This window comes from Leucoraja erinacea, chromosome 7, assembly GCF_028641065.1.
Source record: "Leucoraja erinacea ecotype New England chromosome 7, Leri_hhj_1, whole genome shotgun sequence".
Taxonomy (NCBI): Eukaryota; Metazoa; Chordata; class Chondrichthyes; order Rajiformes; family Rajidae; genus Leucoraja; species Leucoraja erinaceus.
Window position 1 is genome coordinate 32,958,711 of NC_073383.1, and position 24,986 is coordinate 32,983,696.

A 24,986-nucleotide genomic window follows, 5' to 3' on the forward strand; every position below is an offset into this window, starting at 1 on the left:
CGCAAACATTAAATGAAAATTATAGATGATGGTTGATGTAAAGAGTAAGGTTTAATTTGCTTTTAAAAAAAGTTTACCTTTAGATTTATATATATTTTCCAAATAATTTAATCATTTTTACATAGTATTAGGTTGGGTAACTTGGCCTTTATTCCATGTCTTGCCCTCGTCACCTTTTTTGTTTTGTTACGATTAACTTCAGAATTCTTTGATTTAAAGTTCACGGAAAGTTTATAATTATGCAGTTGGCATTCATTAGATGCTAATATGGTTTTGTTTTAAAAAGGATTAATGGAATGTGCATTCTTTGCTTTGGCTTTTGCAAATATGCACTCAACAGTAAATTTATAAAGCCACTTTAGAAAGAGACAGGTCTCAACATTATTTTAAAACCAAAGCCCATGTACAAATGAGCAGACATCGGGAAGACTCGGTAAGCAAATAATAGTTTAGCAGCCATTGTGTTGGGGACAAGAATGATTGCTTAATTAAAAAGGCTTTAGAGCATCCATTAATCTGAGCAGAATATTGTTTAAACTCATTGAGTTTTGAATTAATTTTGGTTAACATGAGCTAGCCTGGCCCAGAAACCAAATAACCCTCTTCTCCAAGGTACATTGCAGCAAAGTATTTAGTTTTAGAGGAATTATTTCAACAGTTAAAGAAACTTTGAACAAGTTAAAGTTAAACATTGAACAAGCAGCCGCAAGGATTACAAGGGCTAAGAAAGTGAATTTAAAATTAAGACAGGAATAACAGATGAATGAACATTAGCAGAGGTGACATATGATTGACCAAAGATAGATATACTTTAGTTTAGTTTTAGAGATACAGCATAGAATCAGGTCCTTCGGCCCACCAAGTCCATGCCAGCCAGCAATCATCCATACACTAGCTCTATCCTACACACTAGGAACAATTTACAGGTCAACTAATCTACAAACCCGTAAGTCTTTGGAGTGTGGGAGGAAACCAGGGCACCTGGAGAATACCCACGTGGTCACAGGGAGAATGTACAAACAACTTACCACGCACATCTCCTCTAAACTGTACCCCTCACACATAGCTATGGCCTCTAGTCTTTGACATTTCTAGCCTGAGGAATAGGTTCTGTCTAAATATATGACTCTCAATTTTATACATTTTTTAAACTCAATTTTATAATACTACTAGATAGAAAACGATCCAAGTTTTGTTCAATCTCTCCTAATATCCTAGCTAAATCTAGCTAATATCCTTCAATCCAGGCAGCATCTGGATTCTCTTCTGGAACAATTTCTGCACCCTCTCCAGAGACTCCAACATCCTTCTTGTAATGGGGTCGAACAGAACTGCACACAATCGTACCAAATGCAGCCTCACCAAATACAGAGCAATTTACAAAAGATTCTAAACAAAACAAAACCTGTATCAGAACTAACATCATCACCCAGAAATGAGCTTATCTGAAGAAGGGTTCCGACCCAAAATGTCACCTGTTCCCTTCCTCCAGAGATGCTGCCTGTCCCGCTGAGCTACTCCAGCATTTTGTTTCTATCTTCCTTTATCATCTCACCAAATATGTTCATGATCGCACCCACACCAAAATAAAGAACATTTAACACCAAAGTTTGCAGGCCACTTGTTGATATCTTGCAGCATTTTCCTCTTTACCCACGCCTGCCGAGGTACATGCCCAGTGGCCTCACCATCTTAAGACTGTTACAGAAGGCAGCTGAGCATGAAGCCCACATAATGCCACAAATAAAATACCTGCTACCATTAGTGCCCCTCAGTTTCCTCTGCGATTTACACCTGGTATAAAGTCCGTTTCCTTTCCATGATATAGGCCACATTAAATCAATTGAATCGAAAAATAAAATTGACCCGATTTGTATTAAGATCAAGCTCCCCCAAGCAGCACATTTTACACCACCTGAGATTTTTTTGTGAAAGTGATAGTGTCATGAAACTTTAGTTCAAGCCATTGACAATTTACCATCCCCTTCCATCCATATCCCTCCCTCCGGCTTTACATTTCCCTCCTCCACTTCTCTCCTTATCTGACACTCTTATGTCTCCTTTTCACCTCCAGCCGTTACCACTCACTCCACCCATCTGCCAATCACTCCCTCATCTGTATCCACCTCTGCCCCTCCCCCACCACTCTTTTCCAGCTTTCTTCCCCCCTACTCAGTCTAAAGAAGGGTCCCGACCTGAAACGGCACTTATCCATTCCCTTCACAGGTGCTGCCTGACCCGCTGAGTTCCTCCAGCACTTTGTGCCTTTTTTAGTTCAGGTTAGCTATATTCTCTTAACGTATTTCTCAACGCGAATCAGACATGAATTAAAAGTGGAGACACAATTAGCTGCAGATGCTGGAATATTGAGCAAAACACAAAGTGCTAGAGGAACTCAGCAGGTCAGCCAGCATCTATGGAGGGAATGGACAGGTGATGTTTCGGGTCGGGATCCTTCTTCAGACAGACGATGCATTGGGTTCTTTTTCGGAGGGTTTCAACCCCATCCCCGTTTGGCCGTGTTTGACCCTATTCCTCTAAACCTTTCATATTCACGTACCTGGCTCAGCATCTTTTAAATGCTGTTATAGTACCTGCCTCAACAGCTCGTTCCATGTACCACAAGAATGTGGAAATAATGAAACACTAATTGCCAGAGTAAACCAGCATTATCCAAACACAAACTGCTGTAAAGGGAGCTCTTTAGTAACATGGTTCACACGCACGAAAACTGATCTGATATCAAAGCACTTGCATTTTAGGCCAAGCCTGGACCTACTCCATGACGTGACTGAATCAGTAACTGTTGTAAAACATGTTGGGAGGCATCTTTCTCAAACAATGACCAACAATGGAATGCCTCGTATCGATCCACGCTCACCACGACGTTCTAGCCAGTCAGAAAATTACTGACATTCTGGATGATTGAAAGAAACAGCTCGGAAACAGGCCCTTCGGCCCACGCCGACCAAACTGGGACCCGATCACCCATTCACACTCATTCTGTTATCCCGCTTTCTCATCCACTCCCTACACAATTTACAGAGGGCCAATTAACCTACAAAACCCGCACGTCTTTGGGATGTGGGAGGAAACCCGAGCACATGGGTAAAATCACACGCAGCCACAGTGAGAACGTACATACTCCACCCACAGACAGCACCCGAGGTTGGGATCAAACCCGGGTCTCTGGCACTGTGAGGCAGCGGCTCTACCCACCGGGTCACTGTGCTGCACTTATTTTCTTCGCTCTCCCAGGAAAAGTCAAATGCTAAAAGCTTCTCATTCTGGAAGCCATCAGATATTAGATACATTCTTTACGATCACCTCAAACGTCCTTTGGTCAGGAAGCGAGCTGCTGTATTGCCCCCATAACATGCTCTTTAATTCTCAATAGTACTCACAGCGTTACATCAGGATGGCATTTTTACGGCATATTTTTATATTCCTTTTTACTGCTTTTATAATATCTCAGCCCTAATTGTAAGCCTGCTTTCAGTGGTGAATACAAAACGTTTCTGCACATGTCTGGTCTACACAATTGTGTAAATTGGCTCACCCAGAAGATGTAATGCCGACCTCATTAATTAGCGGGCATTTAAACATTCCCATCTGTACCACACAGCCTCTCCTCACAGACCCATCAATCACAGCTTTCTGCAAGCACTGCCTGCAAGAATGTCGTACACACAGACGGCCTGCTGCCATTGTTAGAGGTTTTCAAACCCGCAAAGCATGGACTCTGCAGTTAATCAGGCTTCACACCAACCAAACCCCAAGCAGATCCCTCGGCTGGGCGTGTCGAGAATAGCGGCAAACAGCAGCAGCATTCAAAGCCCTCGGCATTGACAGAAAGATCGCTGCCTTAACTCTTACAACAAAGCCCAAATTAAAAGATACAGCATGGAAACAGACCTTCGGCCCACTGAGTCCACCCATTCACACTAGTTCTATGCTATCCCACTTACTTATCCCGCTCCCAACACTCAATTTACAGAGGGCCAATCAACCTACAAACCCATGTGGGAGGAGGCCAGAGCACCCGGAGGAAACCCATTCGGTCACTGAGAGTAGATGTGAACTCCACACACAGCACCCAAGGTCAGGATTGAACCCGGAGCTCTGGCGCTGTGAGGCAGTGACTTTACCCACTGCGCCACACGGCGTGACAATTTAAATAGCAGAATTCACACCCAATCACATCTGTAAATATAAAAAGGCATAATGTGCAAACCAATACAAGAATACCTTTCAATACCCAACACGTTTTTAAAATTTAAAACAGTTCACGACTTGGCATTTTAACTAACATCCAATCAGGTGGCCTAAAAAAAATGGAGAAATGGATGGAAATCAGATGGTGTTTGTGTGGAGTTTGCACATTCTCCCTGCCACCGCGTACCAAAGATGTGCCGATTTGTAGGTTAATTGGCCCTCTGTAAATTGTCTCTGTTGTGTAGGAGTGGATGAGAAAGTGGGATAACATAGAACTAGTGAATGGGTGATCGATGGTCGGCCTGGATTTGGTGGGCCAAAGGGCCTGTTTCTATGCTGTATCTCTAAACGAAACTGCTGAACGCCCTTCTTATAAGCTAGGGTATAGTCCCGATCTTCTAAACGACCTCTCTGAGGACCTTGGATTAGTCTCTGTAATATTATATTCTGCACTCTGGTATTTTTCTCTTTGCACTACCTCTTGTTCTTATGTGTGGTTTGATTGTACTCATGTGTGGTATGATTTGACTGAATAGCACGTAAACAAAGCTCTTCCCTGTATCTCGGTACACGCGACAATATTAAACCAATACCTTCTCACAGGATTGGCCAGCTTTGGAATCCTCTACCCCCGACAATGATAGAGGCTGAATCAGTGAATATCCTGAAGCTCGAGCCAAACAGATTATTGATCTCAATGGCGGTCAAGTGCTACGGCGAGCACTCTGAGGCCAATATCATTGCAACTCCAACCCTATTGAAAGGCCAGAGGCTTGTGAGATCACGCATTTGACTCCTGCTTCTACTTCTTATGGAACCCTCTGCATTGCTGATGAGTAGAAGCAGTGGCTAATGAACAGAGAGTTCATAAGATCATGAGCAGTATTAGGCCATTCGGCCCATCAAGTCTCCTGCCTTCTCCCCATAACCTCTGACACCAGAGAGAGAGACCAAAACAATGATGGGGAATAGAGTCAACTCGTCTAAGCCGACCAAGATGCTCCATCTAAGCTAGTGTCACACACCAGTAAACCTTTCCTATACACGTCCAAACATCTCCTAAATGCTGTTATAGTGCTAGCCTCAATAGTTTTGATCACCTTGCTATAGGAAAAATATCACTGAGCTGGAAAGAGTGCAGGGATGATTTATGAGGATGTTGCCACAAATTGAGTTTGAGTTTAGTTTATTGTCAAGTGTACCGAAGTACAGTGAAAAGCTTTTGTAGCGTGCTAACCAGCCAGCGGAAAGACAATACATGATTACATTCGAGCCACCCATAATGTACAGGTACATGATATAGGGAATAACGTTTAGTGTAAGATAAAGTCCAGATTAGTCCAAATAAAGATAGTATGAGGGTCTCCAATGTGGTAGATAATCGTTCAGGACTGATCTATAGTTATTGGTAGGATGGTTCAGTTATTTAATAACACCTGGGAGGAAATTGTCCCTGAATCTGGAGGTGTGCGTTTTCACAATTCTGTGCCTCTTGCCTGATGGGAGAGGGAAGAAGAGGGAGTGACCGGGACGAGACTGGTCCTTGATTATGCTGGTGGCAGAATTGCAGGGCCTGAGCTATAGGGAGAGGTTGGGCAGATTAGGACTTTATCCCTTGGGAGCACAGGAGGCTGATCTAATAGAGCCGTACAAAATCATGAGGGGGGGGGGGAAATAGAGAGGGTGAATGTACATTTTTTCCCCCCCCTCGAGGGTGGAGGAATCAAGAACTAGAGAGCATTGATTTAAGGTGGGAGGAGAAAGATTTAATCGGTACCTAAAGAACACCTTTTTCCACATGGGTGTCTGGAACGAGCTGCCAGAGGAGGTAGTTGAGGCAGGTACTTTCACAGCATTTGAAAGACAGGTAACTGAATGGGAAATAGGGATATGGGCCAAAAACTGGCAGGAGGGACTAGCTTAGATAGTCCATCTTGGTCGACAGACGAGTTGGGCTGAAGGGCCTGTTTCCATGCTGTATGATTCTATGACCCTCTGAATGAAAAAAATCCCCATGGTCCCTATTAAATCTTTTCCCACTCATGATTTTTTCTTCATTGGCCCTAGCTATAGAATCTATCCCAGGTAATAACTAGCATCCCTGGCAGCACGTTTCATACACCCTCCACCGTCTGTGTGAAAAGGTTGCCCCTCACGTTCCTATTAAATCTTTCCCCTCTCACCTTAACCCAATATTGTCTTGTTCTTACTTCCTCCACCCTGGGAAAAAGATGCATTCAACCTATCTATTCATTTCATGATCTTATACACCTCTATAAGATCACCCAAATCCTCTTGCGCTCCAAGGAATTAACTCCGAGCCTACCTAACCTCCCCCATTAGCAGAGGCCCTTAAATCCTGGCAACATTCTCGTAAATCTTCTCTGCACTCTGTGCATTTACTCATGATGGCTCAATGACTATCGACCAGTGGCACAAACGTCTGTGGTGATGAAGTGCTTTGAGAGGTTGGTTATGGTGCACATCAACTCCTACCTCAACAGGAATCTCGACCAACTACAGTTCGCATACCGCCACAACAGGTCAACGATAGATGCAATTTCACTGGCTCTCCACTCCGCACTGGGCCACTTGGACAATAAAACACCTACGTCAGGCTGTTGTTTATAGACTACAGCTCGGCGTTTAATACCATCACCCCTCCCAAACTGGTTACCAAGCTCATGGAACTGGGCCTCTGCGCATCCCTCTGCAATTGGACCCTCGACTTCCTCATCCACAGACCACAGTTTGTTCGAATTGGAGGAACCACTTCATCCTCAGTAACAATTAGTATGGAAGCACCTCAAGGCTGCGTTCTCAGCCCCCCTGCTTTATACCCATGACTGCGTAGCCGGTCATAGTGCGAACTCCATCATCAAGTTCGCCGATGACACCACTGTGGTTGGACGAATCACAGATGGGGACGAGTCAGAGTACAGAAGTGAGATCGACCGACTGAACAAATGGTGCCAGCACAACAGCCTGGCTCTCAACATCAGTAAGACCAAGGAACTGATTGTGGACTTTAGTAGGGGAAGGATGAGGATCCAGAATCCTGTTTATATCAACGGGACGATGGTGGAGAGGGTCAATAACTTCAAATTCCTGGGCATGCATATATCAGAAGATTTTTCCTGGACCCAGCACCCCGATGCAATTTTAAAGAAGGCACATCAGCGACTCTACTTCCTGAGAAGATTATGGAGATTCAGCATGTCAAAGAGGATTCTCCTAAACTTCTACAGGTGCACGGTAGAGAGCATTCTGACTGGTTGCATCGTGACCTGGTTTGGCAACTTGAACGTCCAGGAGCGAAAAAGACTACAAAAAGTTGTGACCACTGCCCAGTCCACCACCGGCTTTGACCTCCCCACTGTGGAAGGGATCTATCATAGTCGCTGCCTCAAAAAGGCAGCCAAAATCATCAAGGACCCATCCTGGCCACACACTTATCTCACCACTGCCATCAGGAAGAAGGTACAGGAGCCTGAAGACTGTAACGTCCAGGTTCAGGAACAGCTTCTTCCCCACAGCCATCAGGCTATTAAACACAACAAATAAGCTATGAGCTCTGAACTGCAAAGACTATTATTATTAATATTTCACTATATTTCTATTTACTGAACTTTTTCTTCCCCCCCAAGTAAGACACAATGTGTACATATATACTGTCTGCAGCAAGTAAGGTCATTGTCTATCCGGGACATATGACACAAAAACACTCTTGACCTCTGTAAGATCACCCCTCAGCCTCCTGCGCTTGAAGCATTGTTACATGCAATGTTTTTATCAGTAGACACAAAATGCTGGAGTAACTCTGCAGGTCAGGCAGCATCTCTGGGGAAAAAGGATAGGTGATATTTTGGGTCGGAACCCTATTTCAGACTGTTCTTCAGCAGTTTGCAGCAGTCTGCAGAAGGGTTCTGACCTGAAATGTCGCCCATCCTTTTTCTCCAGAGATGCTACCTGACCTGCTGAGATACTCCAGGACTATGTGCCTATCTTTGATGTAAACCAGCATCTGCAGTTCCTTCCTGCACATTTTTATAGATAGATAATTTATAAAGCAGAAACCACAAATTTAAAGGTTACAGTCTTATTGAAGACTTAAGCAGTTCCAATAGTATTATTTTTTAATGCTTTCATGGAACTGAGACTCAGCTACTGCAGAAAAAAATATTAAAAACCTCGCTGCTAATTATACTACTGCAGTACTGAACGAGAGCTGCATTATTCCCAGAATATTCAGCAACGGTCTGCAGTTCAGACCCTCTAAACCTGTCTCAATCCAGAAAGCAGCCATGGCAGACCCACTTTACAACAAAACACCTTAAAATAATGTTCACTATCCATCTGTTTTAACATCCTTTCTACTTGGTCTTTTAAAAAAAAAACTATAATGCCGAAAAAATATTAGCAAAACTCGTGCACTAACATGGTGAAAATGACCCAGAACTAACAAATTGTATTTAAAAATAAGAAGAAACTTACTATAATATTACATTGCACATAGTCGGAGGTACATTCAAAGGTTGGTCGTTGCTTGAAAATTATATCCTTGTGATTAGCATCATAAAATGACTCTCTCTCTTTTGCTTTTCATGCAAATTGATGAAAACAAGCTGAGCAACCATAGCAACGTTTAAAATACATTTGGACGGGTACCCGTGTAGGAAAGGTTTGGAGGGGTAGGGGCCAAACGCAGGGAAATGAGACTAGCTTCGATGGGGCATCTTGGTCGGCATGGATGGGTTGGGCCAAAGGGCCTGTTGCCGTGTTGTATGGGTCTATGGCTCTAATAAGGTGACATGATGTGTTCAGTGTTCTCGCTGCCTTGACACACTTGCTAGTGGGTGACCCGAGGACACGGGTGGGGGACACGGTGGGTGTCTGCCCAGCCCAGCCCAGCCCAGCTCAGCAGCAGCAGCAGCAGCAGCCGGTGGCGTTGACCAGCGGCCCGGGAGGAGGCGGCGGGTCTGCCCGCTCCCCTCACACTGAAACAAGCCAGCGACTGGGAGAGAAAGCAAGGCTTCCTTCCAATGGCCACCACCTACCGTGTGTGTGTGTGTGTCCTCCCCTCCCCGGGCACGGAGCGCTGCCGGAGGCCCCCGATCCTCACCTCGGTGTCGCCGACATCGACTCTGAGCATCAGAGGCTCCCTCCTTGCGGAGCGTCGGAGTATCCGCTCGCCAAGTGCGACAGTGTAGCTAGTATCTTTGGTTGTAGCAGTGTTGTAGCCGCGGCACAGAGAGAGAGAGGGAGGGAGAGAGGGAGGGAGGGAGGGAGCAGAGAGAGGAAGGGAGCAGAGAGAGGAAGGGAGCAGAGAGGGAGAATGGGAAGGAGAGAGTAGGAAGGAGGAGAGAGAGAGTGGGAAGGAGGCGAGAGAGGCTGACGGCTCTGCGCTCCCCGCGCCCGCACCGCAGCGGCAGCGCGCTGCAACGTGAGCCGCCCAAGTCGATGGCTGAGCTCCACACTCGGCTTTGTTCCCCAGCACTGCCGCTGTCTTCAGCTCGCCCGGCCATGCAATGTGCACAGCCTCCACATCACCACAGCAGCCAACACACGGAACTGCAGATGCTGGTTTGCAAGGAAAAGACACCAAGTGCTGGAGTAACTCAGCAGGTAATGCAATGTGTGCAGATCCTTGAAATCATTAAAGGGCAGAAACAAGGAACTGCAGGTGCTGGTTTACAAGAAAAGACACAAAGTGCTGGAGTAACACAGCGGAGGCCAAACAGCGTCTCTGTAGACACAAGGCACTGCTTTACAAGAAATACATAAAGTGCTGGAGTAACTCAGCAGGTAATAGAATCTTGAAATCATTAAAGGGCAGAAACAAGGAATTGCAGGTGCTCGTTTATTGTTAAAAATGACAAAGTGTTGGAGTAACTCAGCGGGTCAGGCAGCATCTGTGGAGAGCATAGACTTGAAATCATACAAAATAAAGACAAAGTGCTGAAGTAACAACGGGTCAGGCAACATCTGTGGAGTTACAAGGAATAGCAAATACTGGTTTACAAAGAAATACATTAAATATGTCTTCTTCGTATTTAAAAGTTGTAAAACGATAGTTATTTAAAAAAAAAAGTAAAGACCTTAAAGTGCTGGAGTAACTCAGCGGGTCAGACAGCATCTCTGGAGAATATGGATAGGAGATGTTTAATCAGGAAAATGATATCAATTCCATGCTCAGGTAAATGTATGGATGTTCAGCAAAAGACAAAGGGCTGGAGGAACTTAATGTGTTGGGCAGCGTCTGTGGAGGGAAAGGACAGACAAAGTTTTGTGTAGGAAGGAACTTCAAATGCTGGTATAAACCGAAGATAGACACAAAAAAGCTGGAGTAACTCAGTGGACAAGCAGCATCTCTGGAGAGAAGGAATGAGTGATGTTTCGGGTCGAGATCCAGTTTCGTGTTGGGTCTCTTCTTCAGACTGTTTGAAGAAGAATTTTCCTGTTGAATTCTTTAAGGCAGTTATAAATGCAGAACCTCAGAATAATCAGCCTGAAAACATAATCGCAACACATGTTGGACTGCCGGGCGAGTTGATTAGTGTGCACACATTCTTAAGGGCCTGTCCCACTTGGGCGACTTTTTCGGCGACAACCAGAAAATAGGCTGTGGCCTCATGGTCATAGGGTGATGCGGCGTGACGCCTGTATTGTCGTGCGCTGTTGCCTCCAGTGTCGTGGCCTTTTTCTTGTCGCGGCTTGGATTTGAAATGCTCAAAACCTCTCGGCGACAGTTAGCTTGACGTTGCGTGACTTCTCCTGGCGTAGGTGTTGTCGTAGGCTGTCGCCAGGTTGACGCCATCTGACGTTGGCTGTTGCCGGGTGCTGACTTGGGTGAATTCAAGTGGCGGCAGCCTACATCATGCTACGTCAACCAGCGGCAGTATCGGCGTCACGAGAAGTCATGTTGCGTCATTTGAAAAACGTGCACCCCTCCACCTAACTTCAGTTGATGCCGTCAGGGTGGTAGCTTGTCGCGGATTGATGCAAGTTGACTTTGGTTGACGTAGACTGGAGTCTATATCGTCGTAGGCTGTCATGGGTGTTGTCGTGTGTTGACATCGTGTGGCGCGAAGAATTGGGACTCCGGTTGACATAGCTTGTTGTAGGTTGACGTCGACTAGGTGGCAGCCTGCCGGAGACATTGTCGTAGGGGGCCAGTTTTTCAGTGTCAAGCCACAACAGTGGCTGTCGCCGAAAAAGTCGTCTAAGTTGGACAGGCCCTTTAGTAGACTTAAGACATACAGCGTGGAAACAGGCCCTTCAGCCCACGGACTCGATGCCGTCCAGTGATCACCCATACACAAGCACTAGGGACACGCGAGGGACAATTTACAATTTTTCCTAAGCCAATTAACCTACAGACCTGTACGTCTTTGAAGTGTGGGAGGAAACCAGAGCACCCAGAGAGAACCCACACGGTCACGGGGAGAACTTACAAATTCCACACAGACAGCACTCGTTGTCAGGATCAAACCCGGGTCTCTGGCGCTGCGAAGCAGCAACTCCACCGCCTCAACTCCACCGCAGCAACTCTACCGCAGCAACTCCACCGCAGCAACTCCACCACCGCAACTCCACCGCAGCAACTCCACCGCAGCAACTCCACCGCAGCAACTCTAATGCAGCAACTCTACTGCTGCAACTCCACCGCAGCAACTCCACCGCAGCAACTCCACCGCCGCAACTCTAATGCAGCAACTCTACTGCAGCAACTCCACTGCAGCAACTCCACTGCAGCAACTCCACCGCAGCAACTCCACCGCAGCAACTCCACCGCAGCAACTCCACCGCAGCAACTCCACCGCAGCAACTCCACCGCAGCAACTCCACCGCAGCAACTCCACCGCAGCAACTCCACCGCAGCAACTCCACCGCAGCAACTCCACCGCCGCAACTCCACCGCCGCCTCCACCGCCGCAACTCCACCGCAGCAACTCCACCGCCGCAACTCCACCGCCGCAACTCCACCGCAGCAATTCCACCGCAGCAACTCTACTGCAGCATTCCACTGCTGCAACTCCACCGCAGCAACTCTACCGCAGGAACTCTAATGCAGCATTCCACCGCTGCAACTCCACCGCAGGAACTCTAATGCAGCATTCCACTGTTGCAACTCTACCGCTGCAACTCCACCGCAGCAACTCTACCGCTGCAACTCTACTGCAGCATTCCACCGCTGCAACTTTACCGCTGCAACTTTACCGCAGCAACTCTACTGCTGCAACTCTACTGCAGGATTCCACCGCCGCAACTCCACCGCCGCAACTCCACCGCCGCAACTCCACCGCAGCAAACTAATGCAGCATTCCACCGCAGCAACTCCACCGCAGCAACTCCACCGCAGCAACTACACCGCAGCAACTCCACCGCAGCAACTACACCGCAGCAACTCCACCGCAGCAACTACACCGCAGCAACTACACCGCAGCAACTACACCGCAGCAACTACACCGCAGCAACTCCACCGCAGCAACTACACCGCAGCAACTACACCGCAGCAACTCCACTGCGCAACTCCAGCGCAGCAACTCTACCGCAGGAACTCTAATGCAGCATTCCACTGTTGCAACTCCACCGCAGCAACTCCACCGCAGCAACTCCACAGCAGCAACTCTGCAGCAACTCCACCGCAGCCCTAACATTTGCAAATTTTTCAAGCGTTAAAAAAAATATATGATTATAGTTTTACAACATTAAAATATGAAAAAGATATTTAATTGGACAAATATTTTAAAAAGAACATTTTGAATTATGAAGTATTTAAATGATAGAAGATATGAACTGAAAATGTGGTAAAGATTAGAAATATTTAATCTTTAACATTACCACATGGGATCCTTGCAGGTGTTTTCTTCCATTAACATTTTCTTTAAGTGCGTAATTTTTTTGTGGTTGTTGCCAGGATTCAAGGGGACTGAGATATGGGGAAAGATTGGGCAGGCTGGGACTCCTTGGAGCGCAGGAGGATGAGGGGTGATCGTATAGTGCATAAAATCATGAAGGGAATAGATATGGCAAATTCACAGTGTCTTTTGCCCCGGGTGGGGAATCAAGAACCAGACGACATAGGTTTAAGTTGAGAGAGAAATATTTAATGGAACCTGAGGGGCAACATTTTCACATTTAGAGGTGGTGGGTGTATGGAACGAGCTGCCAGAGTTCTCTGGGGTGGAACCCTCTCCAAGACAGACGTGAAGCTCACCGTTTGACCTGTTTTTACAAAATGTTAAATGGTCAGCTCGACATAGATTACAAGACCTACACCAAACCTAAACCAATTAGGAGCAGACGAGGGCATTCAATCCAATTTGTGATCCCAGCTACAAAGACAGATGTATACAGCAATTTGTTCTTCCCCCACACAATTAAAGCATGGAATAATCTCCACCCTACTATAGTTACCCAACCAGATGCAACTAAATTTAAAGTAGCTCTTTCTTCCCAATAACCCTTTCTGGCTTAAGTCCTCCCTCCACCACCTCCAGTTTAAATTCCATTTGGAATATTTTGGAGGACCAAGAAACCAAGAACCAAGAACAAGAACAAGAACAAGGGTAGTTGAGGCAGGTACTATAGGAACATTTAAAAGATATCTGGATAGGAAAGGTTTAGAGGGATATGGGTCAAACGCAGGCAGATGAGACTCGATGGGCATATTGGTTGTTTTATCAACAAGTTGTGCCGAAGGGCCTATTTCCCTGCTGTATGACTCCATGATGCTATGTTCCATTTCTTATATTTTCAAATGCCAAATACAATATCTTTACTCATCTTCAAAATTAGTACAAATTCTGTGATTTCATAGTTATTTCCGATCGATGATACGACTTGTACTTTCACTAAAGGCATCTGTGGTAGAATTTCCATATAAACACAAAAATCATAAAGGTTTATGTAGTATGGTGGTGAACACTGGTAGACCAATGAAAAGATGCTGAATAAACATTTTAAGATAAAGTAAATGCTAGAGTTCTATGGTGTCAGTGAAATTAGTTTGGTTAGGTTTAGAGATGCAGCATGGAAATAGGCCCTTCGGCCCACCGAGTCCATCGATCACCTGTTCACAATAGTTCTATGTTATCCCATTTTATCATCTAATCCCTAACCACAAGAGGCAATTTACAGAGGGCCACTTAACCTGCAACATGCGCATCTTTGTGAGCACCTGGGGGAAACCCATGTCACTGGGGAAAATGTGCAATTTCCACACAGGCAGCACCCGAGGTCAGAATCGAACCTGGGTCTATGCCGCTGTAAAGCAGCATCTCTACCTGCTGTCCCACTGTATTGGGTAACTGTATTGAGTAACTGTATTGAGAAATATTGAGTAATTTGTGGTCTTTGAAATCATATTTGAGCATAGTCACAGTGTGGAAACAAGCCCTTCAGCCCAACTTGACCACACCGGCCAACGTCCCCGAGATACTGAATCCCTTACACAGAGAAAAGCTACAGAGGGAAACTCAGCGGGTGCAGCAGCATCTATGGAGCGGGGGAAAAATAGGAAAACGTTTCCACACCGAAACCCTTCTTCAGGATCGAAGGGTTTCGGCCCGAAACGCATCTCTACCTTGTGCCACTGTTCGCTCCATGAGACTGCTGCTGCACCCGCTGATTTTTCTTTCCAGCTTTTCTGTGTCACCTTCGATTCAAGCCCAGCAGCTGCAGTTCCCTCTTTAAACTCCGAGATACTGATTCAGATTCAGATTTAAACTTTATTGTCATTGTGCAGTGTACAGTACAGAGACAACGAAATGCAGTTAGCATCTCCCTAGAAGAGCGACATAGAATATGAGCAATAAATAAATATATTTACGTGCATACAGTCATAGTAGTGCAATTATTTTTTTCCTTGTGGAAGGAATGTCTGGGGGGGAGGGGGGGGGGGGTGATTGGCAATCACCGAGGTACAGTGTTGAGTAATGTAACAGCCACAGGGAAGAAGCTGTTCCTGGATCTGCTGGTCCGGCAACGGAGAGACCTGTAGCGCCTCCCGGATGGTAGGAGGGTAAACAGTCTGTGGTTGGGGTGAGAGCAGTCCTTGACGATGCTGAGCGCCCTTCGCAGACATCGCTTGCTTTGGACAGACTCAATGGAGGGGAGTGAGGAACCGGTGATGCGTTGGGCAATTTTCACCACCCTCTGCAGTGCTTTCCGGTCGGAGACAGAGCAGTTGCCATACCATACTGTGATACAGTTGGTAAGGATGCTCTCGATGGTGCAGCGGTAGAAGTTCACCAGAATCTGAGGAGACAGATGGACCTTCTTCAGTCTCCTCAGGAAGAAGAGATGCTGGTGAGCCTTCTTGACCAGTGTTGAGGTATTGTGGGTCCAAGAGAGGTCATCGGAGATGTTGACCCCCAGAAACCTGAAGCTGGAAACACGTTCCACCTCCGTCCCGTTAATGTGGATGGGGGTGTGCGTGCCGCCCCTAGACTTTCTGAAGTCTACAATGAGCTCCTTGGTCTTCTTGGAGTTAAGGGCCAGGTTGTTGTCAGTGCACCATGCTGCTAGGAGCTGGACCTCCTCCCTATAGGCCGACTCATCGTTGTTGCTGATGAGGCCAATCACTGTTGTATCATCTGCATACTTGATGATGGTGTTAGTACCATGTACAGGTGTGCAGTCGTAGGTGAAGAGGGAGTAGAGGAGGGGGCTCAGCACACAGCCCTGTGGAACGCCGGTGTTCAGGGTGAGGGTTGAAGAGGTGTGCTTGTCTAACCTAACAGACTGGGGTCTGTTGGTTAGAAAGTCCATTATCCAGTTGCAGAGGGAGGGGTCGATACCCAGGTCACCGAGTTTGGTGATCAGTTTAGAGGGTATAATGGTGTTGAATGCTGAGCTGTAATCGATGAACAGCATTCTTACGTAAGTGTCTCTGTTGTCGAGGTGGGAGAGGGCAGAGTGAAGTGCCGTTGAGATGGCATCCTCCATACTCCTGTTCTGGAGTATGTGACGGGTTGAAGATGTCAGTCCAGACGTCTGTCAGCTGCGCAGCCCAGGCTCTGAGGACGCGCCCGGGGATGCCGTCAGGGCCAGCAGCCTTACGTGCATTAATCCTGCTCAATGCCACGTACACGTCGTAGGGGTTGAGTGTGAGGGGCTGGTGATCGGCAGGGAGCACAGCCATGATGGCCATCTCTAGATTGTCCCTGTCAAAGCGGCCATAAAAGTGGTTAAGCTCCTCAAGGAAGGAGGCGTCGCTGGATGTGGGGGTGGTGTTGGTGGGTCTATAGTCCGTGATGGCCTGGATGCCTTGTCACATGCGTTCGGGGGTCGGAGTTGTTGTTGAAGTGCTCCTCAATCCTTAGCTTATGGCAGTGCTTGGCCTTCTTGATGCCCCGCTTCAGGTTAGCCCTGGATGAACTGTAGGCTCGGGCATCGCCTGACCTGAAAGCGGTGTCCCGTGCTTTCAGCAGTAGCCTGACCTCGCTGTTCATCCATGGCTTCTGATTCGGGAATATGGTCACCCGTTGGAGGGAGGTGACACTGTTAATGGTGGAGTTTATAAAGTCCAGAACAGAGGATGTGTAGGAATCAATGTCCGTGTGGGAGTCAAGGGTGGCCTGGGCTGCAAACGCCTTCCAGTCAGTGTTTCCAAAACACTGCTGAAGTGTGGAGTCCGCCTCCTCTGACCAGACTTTAACTGTCCTCACAGTGGGTTTAACCCGTCTGATGAGTGGGGAGTACTTTGGGAGCAGGAACAATGAGAGGTGAGCAGACTGTCCAAGGTGGGGGAGGGGGACGGCTTTGTAAGCTTCAGCCATGTTTGTGTAGACTTTGTCCAGTGTCTTGTCTTCTCTAGTGGGGAAGGAGACATGTTGGCAGAATTTGGGGAGTACAGTCTTCAGGTTGGAGTGATTGACTAGTTCCATGCAGTGCTTGGTGCGCGCTGGTGTTCTGCCGCTGTCTGCGGGTGTTCTGCTGCTCCGCTGTTCTGACTAGTTCAGGAGCGAGACGGAGATCGACCAAAAAGTTGTTGCAGCCGCAGGAACCGAACTCCAGAAGTTCCTGTCGGCTGTACGAAAAGAACGCATGACTGCTCCACGTGAGCAGACTTGAAACGGGTAGGGGAATTGTCGCTAGTTCTCTAATTCTTGGGAGACACGGGGCGTCGCGATGTGCCCGCGCCACCGCCAATGGAACAATAACACTAGTCTCACCTGCCAGCACTTGCTTCATATCCCTCCACACCTGTCCTATCCATGTATCTATCTAACTGCTTCTTAAATGTTGGGATAGTCCCTGCCTCAACTACCTCCTCTGGCAGCTTGTTCCATACATCCACCACCCTTTGTGTGAAAATGTTACACCTCAGATTCCTATTAAATCTTTTCCCTTTCACCTTAAACCCAAGTCCTCTGGTCCTCGATTCACCTACTCCGCGCAATAGGCTTTGTGCATCTACCAGATCTATTCGTCTCATGATCTTATACACCTCCATAAGACCACCCTTCATTCTCCTGCATTCCCAGCCTACTCAACCTCTGCCTATAGCTCAAACCCTCTAGTCCTGGCAACATCCTCGTAAATCTTCTCTGCACCCTTTCCAGCTTGACAACATATTTCCTATAATACGATGCCCAGAATTGAACACAATACTCTAAATGTGGCCTCACTAACATCTTATACAACTGCAACATGACCTCCAACTTCTGTACTCATTACTCTGGCTGATGAAGGCCAATGTGCCCAAAGCCTTTTTGACCACCCGATCTACCTGCGACTCCACCTCCAGGGAGCTATGCACCTGCACTCCTAGCTCCCTCTGCTCTACAACACTCCACAGAGCCCCACCATTCACTCTGTTAGGGTCCTGCTTATGTTAGACTTCCCATAATGCAACAACTATCATTTTTCTGTATTAAATTCCATCAACCATTCCTCAGCCCACCTGGCCAATTGATCAAGATTCTGTTGCAATTTTTCACAACCATTTTCACTATCTGCAAAACCACCCATTTTTGTATCATCTGCAAACTTGCTGATCTAGCCACGTATGCTCTCATCCAAATCATTGAACAGAAGAAAAATATTGGGAATTATTTGTATTGGATTAAAACAAGTTCTATACTCTGGAGAAACTCAGCGGGTGCAACAGCATCTATGGAGCGAAGGAAATAGGCAACGTTTCGGGCCGAAACCCTTCTTCAGAACCCTGCTATGTTTGAAGATGGGTTTCGGCCCGAAAGGTTGCCTATTTCCTTCGCTCCATAGATGCTGCTGCACCCGCTTAGTTTCTTCAGCTTTTTTGTGTACCTTCGATTTTCCAGCATCTGCAGTTCCTTCTTAAACAAGTTCTATACTCTATTGGCCTCTAGTGGAAGGAAGATTGAATAACAGTGTTTTGTCCTTCACTTCTGCATGTTGCACTTCGTGCAGACGCTAAGACAAGAGAAATATTGAACATAAAGAAGAACATCTCTCTTGGTATTAAAGATAAGCACAAAATGCTGGAATAACTCGCTGGTCAGGCAGCATCTCTGGAGAACATTGATGGCTGATGTTTTGGGTTGGGATTCTTCTTTAGACATTTTATTGCATCTTGCTATTAGCTTGGGTGAAAAGTGAAGTCCCCCCGAGGCCCCTCTTAAATCTCTCCCCTTTCACCTTAAGCCTGTGCCCTCTAGTTTTCAAATCCTCTACCCTGGGAAACAGACTGTGAGTGTTCACTTTATCCGTGCCCCTCATGATCTTGTACAGCTCAATAACATCACTCCTCAGCGTCTTAGGCCACTCCGACATAAGTCCCAGCCTATCCAGCCCAGATAGAATGGTGGCAGGCGATAGCTGGCAGATAAAATTAAAGAGAATCCAGAGATTTTATAAATACATTGTGAGAAAGTGTGTAACTGGGGAAGATTTATGAATCATTGTTAGACACGGGTGAAGATCTGAATGATTGGAGGGTGGCTTATGTGTCTTAATTTAAAAAGGGCTGCAGGAAAAACCTGGGAACTGTAGATCAGTGAGCCCAACATATGTGGTAGGTAAGTTACTAGAGAGGGATTCTGGGGATAAGATATATAATAATTTGGATATACGAACAGATTAGGGATAGTCAGCGTGATTTTGTACTTGGAAGATTGTTTTTCACGAATCTGACTGTTTTTTAAAAAGAAAGCAAGAAGTTTGAGGAGAGCAAAGCTGTAGACGTGTATATGTGGTCTTCAGAAAGGCATTTGATAATGTTCCATAGTCTGGAAGGTTAGATCGCAAGGGATCCAGGGAGAGCTAGCTAACTGGATGGGGAATTGGCCTCATGGAAGGGAGAAGAGGGTGACGGTGGAGGTTTTTTTTTCAAACTGGAGCCCTGTGACTAGTGGTGTGCCTCAGAGGTAGGTGCTAGGCCCATTGCTGTTTGTAGTTTATATCATCGATTTGGATGAATGTGCAGGCATGATTAGGGTTGCAGCTGACACACAAGTAGGTGGGATCATAGTTAGCGAAGATGGTTATTAAACTTTATAACAGGCTTTTGATTAGTTAGGCTGAGGAATGGTTAATGGAGTTTAATACAGATAAATGCAAGATGGTGCATTTTGGGAAGTCAAACCAGGGCAGGGCCTTCACAGTAAATAGTCAGGCCCTGGGGAGTGTTGTAGAGCAGAGGGGTTTAGGAGTCCAGGTTGCCTCAGTGGCATCACAGGTAGATAGGGTGGTAAAGAGGGTTGTCCTTCATTAGTTAAGGTATTGAACATAGAAGTTGGGATGTTATGTTACAGTTATGCAAGACTTTGATGAGGCCACATTTGGTGTACTATGTTCAGTTCTAGTCGACCCTGCTATGTTGTTAAGCTGGAAAAAGTGCACCTCCACTCTGCAGCACCTCTAAGCTTTCCGCTCGCACTCCTGTTTTCACCAGTCCATCATCCATCGCCCCTGCTTTCCACCAATCTTCTCTGGCAGCCATCTCACAACTTCCCTGCTCGTCTTTAGACTGGCCATCTCCACTCCCAGTCCCGATGCCAGGGCTCAACCCGATACATTGGCCATTCTTCTTTCCCCACAGATGCTGCTCGACCCGTTGAATTCCTCCAGCAGTTGATTGTTGCTCCAGATTCCAACAGTCTCTTATGTTGAGGAAGTCCTGTCCAAAGAGGTTATTTAATCTGCGGAGATATGAAGCTGTAACGCCACAAGAGGTCACTTTTATACCATCTTTGAGCATTCAGCACTGATTCAGATTCAGTTGAGTTTACTGACAAATACACCGGGTGCCATGAAACCCTGCGCTCACCTGAAGCTCACAGTGTAATGTGTACATACAATAATGATATCTACAACATCTCTGTTACAATCCATTTCCCAGGCCGTTCCCGTTAGTTAAACCAGCGGGAACTCATTACATTGAGACCCTATTACTAGCAGCTTAATGACAGGCCCACCACTAGTTTTCCGGCACCATTGGTTCCAAAGCCTTTCTGGATTATCTGTTACGTCAGACCAACAGAACTCACGGCCTCTGAGAGGAATCCAACAGTACCAGAACGATCTGCCTAGGCCGCTGAGGGGCCGATACCAGCCTGCAAAGTCAGCCTCGGAGGTTGGCTATGAGAATGGATCTGCCGGCTTCGGCCGGGCCGGAGTTCCAGAGCTCCTGGTCACAGGGGGGTGAATTTCACCCACCAATCGGCTGCGGAAGTCCTGATGAGGTTGAGATTGGCTGTCTCACCTGGCCTAGGAACTACACTTTCGAGGGGACTTCCAGGGAGTTTCTCTGGATTAAAGGAGGTGCTGGACCACCAGTTGCCAGAAAATGGGAGGTGTAAAATTAATGCACGTAAAAGGCATATCGAATTGACTTTACAATTATAGAGCCATACAGAGACAGGTCCTTTGGGCCAACGCATCCATGCCAACCATGATGCCTCATCTAAGCCAATCCCGCCACCCCGCATTTCGCCCATCTATATAATTAAAAGTCTCATCTTGACCACTTACTGTCTGCGTTGTATATTGATTTTAGAAAAAACGCTACCATATATCACTGATTTTTGGCCATCTTGTTCACAGTCCTCCTCCGTTGAGCAGGCCCCGAGAATTTTTTTCTTCGATGAAAAATGAAAAAGTTATGAGTGTTTAAAAAACCTTGAGATCCTCTCGCCTGTCAATCACCATGATGAAAGTAACGACCCTTCCAGGGGGAGGGGAGGGCAGGACTATAAAACCCCGGATGCCTGGACGAGACTCAGTCACTCTGCAAGATCGTGAGGGAGAGGCCACAACTCTCATTCTAAGTTGTGAATCAACTGAACTGTGAGTCTGCGATGTACTTGAAAAAAAAAGATTTGTTAGCCCTTAATGACAATACCATGAGTCGTTTGGCCTGCTGCCCTGCCTGTGCTTGAAACTGCAATGCTTTATTAGGTCGAACTGTGTTTGGAAGGAATAAATGCTTTATTAGGTCCGACTGTGATTGGTTCAAAAGTCCCGCTCATTTTGTGACTTCCGCTTAGTGGACAGGTTTCGCTGATTGCGTAATTTCTGGTGAGTGCAGAGGTCACGCTGATTGCGTAATTTCCGGTGAGTGCAGAGGTCGCGCTCATTACAGAAGTGCCGCTGACTGCGAAAGCCCCAAAGTGGAGAGGCCGCGTGAGTAATCAAGATAGTTTACTGCCATATATATGTGTGTGTGTGTGTGTGTGTGTGTGTTGTGTGTGTGTGTGTGTGTGTGTGAGTGAGTGAGTGAGCGAGTGAGTGGTCTCAGTGACTGAGCTGCCAGCCCTTCCATTCGGCCCACAATGTCGATACTAGCCCTCTGGAAACCAGTCCCTTCGGCCCACAACACCAAGCTAGCGCTCCAGAAAGCCCTCCCCCCTCCCACTGGCCAGCAATATTGGAATTGGTGAAGAGGTGGAATATTGCGTTGGGGGGACCAGTCCTCCCGTGTGAAGCTGGGACCCAACGGGTACCACTTAGTCTAGTATCTCTCTAAATCTCTCCTATCCATGTACCTGTCCAAGTGTCTTTTAAGTGTTGTTATAGTACCTGCCTCATTACCTCTGGCAGCTGGTTTCATATACCAACCAACCTCTGTATGAGAGGTATAAATGGCGAGAGTTAAGAGTGTGGAAAGAATAAAAAAGGATTAATGTAGAATTACTATCAGCGGCATTGACTCAGTGGGCTGAAGTATCTGTTTCCATGCTGTATCTTTCTATGACTCTGACTAACATACTTGCCCCCCTAATTACATGAATTCTATTTTTTTTTACTGTGTTGCTCCTTCCATTTAAACAATTTTCTGCTTTTTTATGTTTCACAACCTTATGTACTCCCCCATCTGCAAATCACCTCCACCCCCTCACTTGTATCCACCTGTCACTTGCCATGCATTGTCCCGCTCCTATCTCTTTTTGCCAACTTTCTCTCCCTAACTCCATCAGTAGCAATGTTACAAAATTTTGAGATCTAAAAAATCAAGTCTGTAATTTATCCCATCAAATAAAGCATAAAAAGAAGTTTAATTTGACACCTAATTCACTTTCATATCTCAAGTATTTAACGTTATGGCCATTTTCATACTCGAAAATTAGCATCTTGTTCCCTATTGATTTTCTATGGACATAAGAAAAAAGCTGTGATCGCGTGCTGTCAAAAGGCCATAACCTTCTTAAAAACTAAGAGAACTGAATGAAATTTTCAGTTATCGTAGATTGAACCATTCTGAAACAAACATAAAATAATCTAACTTGGATGACCTGAAATTAAAGCATATAATTAGTTAGTTACCCAAGTGTAGCAAATTTCAAACTTCAATTACTAGATCTAAACATCTATCCATTTCTTAATAAATGATTAACGTTTTTAAATAGCCCAAGTGTCCAAATAATATTCATAAATAATTCACAATAAAACATGATTTTAAAATCTCATTTACATTAATTTATAGGCTAAATGGAAGGAATTTAGTGTTCAATTGCTGTAAATTAAAGTCCATTTTAAATCAGCTTTCCAGTGGGTTCCTGTGGAACGCGCTGGTTTAGAACGTTCACATTGCAGTGGATTTGTGCCCTCAAATGCCCAGAAAAATACTGCGGGATATAAAGAGCCCAAAATGAGCTACTCGCTATAGAAAACTTTATATACAGGGTTCTTAAGAAGCCCCTTTTAATGTAAAAATAAGGTACATACCTTTAATTGTTTGCTTTATAAAACCCTGGGGTTGCGAGAGGTCGCGGGTTTAGAGAGTGATTTTTAAACTACTATAACTATTATACAAGGCCATAAAAACTAATAATACCTTTTGCGACGGGGTCTTTCAGTGATTTTTCGTTAATGATTTACTAGGCTGAACATTTTCGATTGCAACAGTCTAGTGAAAATCGCGTTTTAAACCCGCCCCCTCTAAACAGCGCCAAAATCGCGCACACGGGCTGGGGCAGATTCTCAGCCACGCTTCAGGTAGGCTTTGTAACATACCTACCATCAGTGTGAAGAATGTTCCCGGCCCGAATCTCTTCAGCACCCTTTCCAACAATAGGGAGCACAGTGGCGCAGCAGTAAAGTAGCTGCCTTACAGCGTCAGAGACTCGGGTTCGATCCTGACGACGGGTGCTGCCTATACAGGATTTGTACGTTCTCCCTGTGACCACGCACGTTTTCTCCAGGTCCTCCTGTTTCCTCCTACATTTCAAAGCCGTACAGGATTGTAGGTTAATTGGTTTCCGTAAATTGTAAATTATTCCTAGTGTGTAGGATAGTGCTGGTGTGCAGGATCAACACTGGTCGGCACAGACTCAGTGGGCCGAAGGGCCTGTTTCTGCACTGCATATCTAAAGTCTAAAATCTAATAATAAGTGAGAGAAAATAATCTTTTTACACATTTATTTGACAATAATGAATTATTTTGTGGATTCTATCCCAATTGATAAGAAATATATTTTGTTTTCATAAACAAATGTGGGATTGTAAATGCATTTGAAACTGATTTTTACCTGCATTCATTATAATTAAAACTAGCAATAATGCCATCTTCTAAATGCACCCAGTTGCTGTTGGCCTATGTTGTGTTCAGACTTACATATCAGGTCATTGGCATTTCACTGGGAGATTTCTATTAATAGGTTGGGATTATATAGGTTGTATTCACGTACTAATGTTAGCTGTGAAATCTGTTAGGCTTTTAATGGAACATTCAAATTCTATAATTAAAATAAATACTGTAGCTTCTGCAATTTCATGACAATCTTGCAAGTTCTAATGCAGATCATTTAATTTATTTTCCAGATTTATCCTCCCTACTCCCATCAGTCTGAAGAAGGGTCCCAATCTGAAACATCGTGTCCATTCCCTCTCCACTGAGTTCCCCCAGCACTGTGTTTTGTGTTTTGCTCCAGACTCCAGCGTCTGCAGTTCCTTATGTTTGCATTTAAACATAATTTTATTTTTAATTCCTGTTGCATGCACTGCCCAAGTTCTCACGGAGTATTGATCAGAAGAGGCACAGTGTAGTGTAAAGAATAAAATTCTAAAGCAACTGCAAGTTAAAAAATAAAATAATTTAAAAAAATTAAGTTTTTAAGAATATTCACTCGGCTGAGAATCTAGGGTAGATTCAATACAGGAATAAAAAAAATATGTAGATGTAAGAAAGAATTTAAAATGCACCATTACATCAGTGTTGTCAGCTGATCAGTTAAATAGGCAGATGTACAGAACGAAACTGGCCCTTCAGCTGAATCTTGTCCATGCCGATCAAGATGGCATGCTGGGCTAGTCATTTAACCTATTGCCCTCTGAACCTTTCC

The 24,986-nt window shown here is 45.7% G+C and overlaps 1 protein-coding gene and 1 long non-coding RNA gene across 6 annotated transcripts in view; one reads left to right on the plus strand and one right to left on the minus strand.

Annotated features, from left to right (window-relative positions):
- Positions 1 to 9,671, minus strand: part of csrnp3 (cysteine-serine-rich nuclear protein 3) — a 101,376-nt gene extending 91,705 nt beyond the window's left edge. For 3 of the 5 annotated variants that reach the window (XM_055638173.1, XM_055638174.1, XM_055638170.1), the window contains exon 1: positions 9,338 to 9,671. The gene's annotated coding sequence lies outside the window, so the exon portion shown is untranslated. Of the gene's footprint in view, positions 1 to 9,272 lie in introns of all 5 variants that reach the window. The other 2 variants (XM_055638175.1, XM_055638172.1) reach the window with 1 other exon arrangement.
- A 32-nt stretch (positions 9,672 to 9,703) lies between these two features.
- LOC129698848 (uncharacterized) lies at positions 9,704 to 24,712 on the plus strand. The gene is made up of 3 exons (XR_008723737.1): positions 9,704 to 9,840; positions 21,693 to 21,828; positions 24,466 to 24,712. It is a non-coding gene; the product is annotated as an uncharacterized LOC129698848 (long non-coding RNA).
- Positions 24,713 to 24,986: the final 274 nt, after the last annotated feature.